This window comes from Triticum aestivum, chromosome 5A (assembly GCF_018294505.1).
Source record: "Triticum aestivum cultivar Chinese Spring chromosome 5A, IWGSC CS RefSeq v2.1, whole genome shotgun sequence".
Taxonomy (NCBI): domain Eukaryota; kingdom Viridiplantae; phylum Streptophyta; class Magnoliopsida; order Poales; family Poaceae; genus Triticum; species Triticum aestivum.
Window position 1 is genome coordinate 351220128 of NC_057806.1, and position 507 is coordinate 351220634.

The following is a 507-nucleotide window of genomic DNA, read 5'->3' on the forward strand; positions in this document are numbered from 1 at the left end:
TCCTCCGCCGCCCCAGGCCGCACCGCCCCGCTCCTCCACCCAGGTGAGTCTCTGCTTCCTTTTTTTCCTTTTTTCTGTTTTTTTAGTTTTAGGTTTATGTTTAGTTTAGATTTAGTTTTAGTTTTAGGATTAGTTTTAGGTTTATAGGTTTAGTTTTAGTTTAGTTTTAGGTTTAGATTTAGTTTAGTTTTAGGTTTAGATTTAGTTTTTTCCTTTTTCTATTTTTTTAGTTTTAGGTTTAGGTTTAGTTTAATTTTAGGAAAGAAGAAGAAGTGAAAAAGAGGAGAGGAGAAGAAGAAGAAGAGGAGGAGGAGAAGAAAAAAGAAGAAGAGGAAGAAGAAGAAGAAAAAAGAGGAGAGGAGGAGAAGAAGAAGAGGAAAAAGGAAAGGAGGAAGAAGAAGAAGAAGAAGAAGAAGAAGGAAAAAAAGGAAGAAGAGGAAGAAGAAGAAAAGGAAAAAAAACCCGACCCGACACGGTACCCAGACCACGACCCAACACCCCGACACA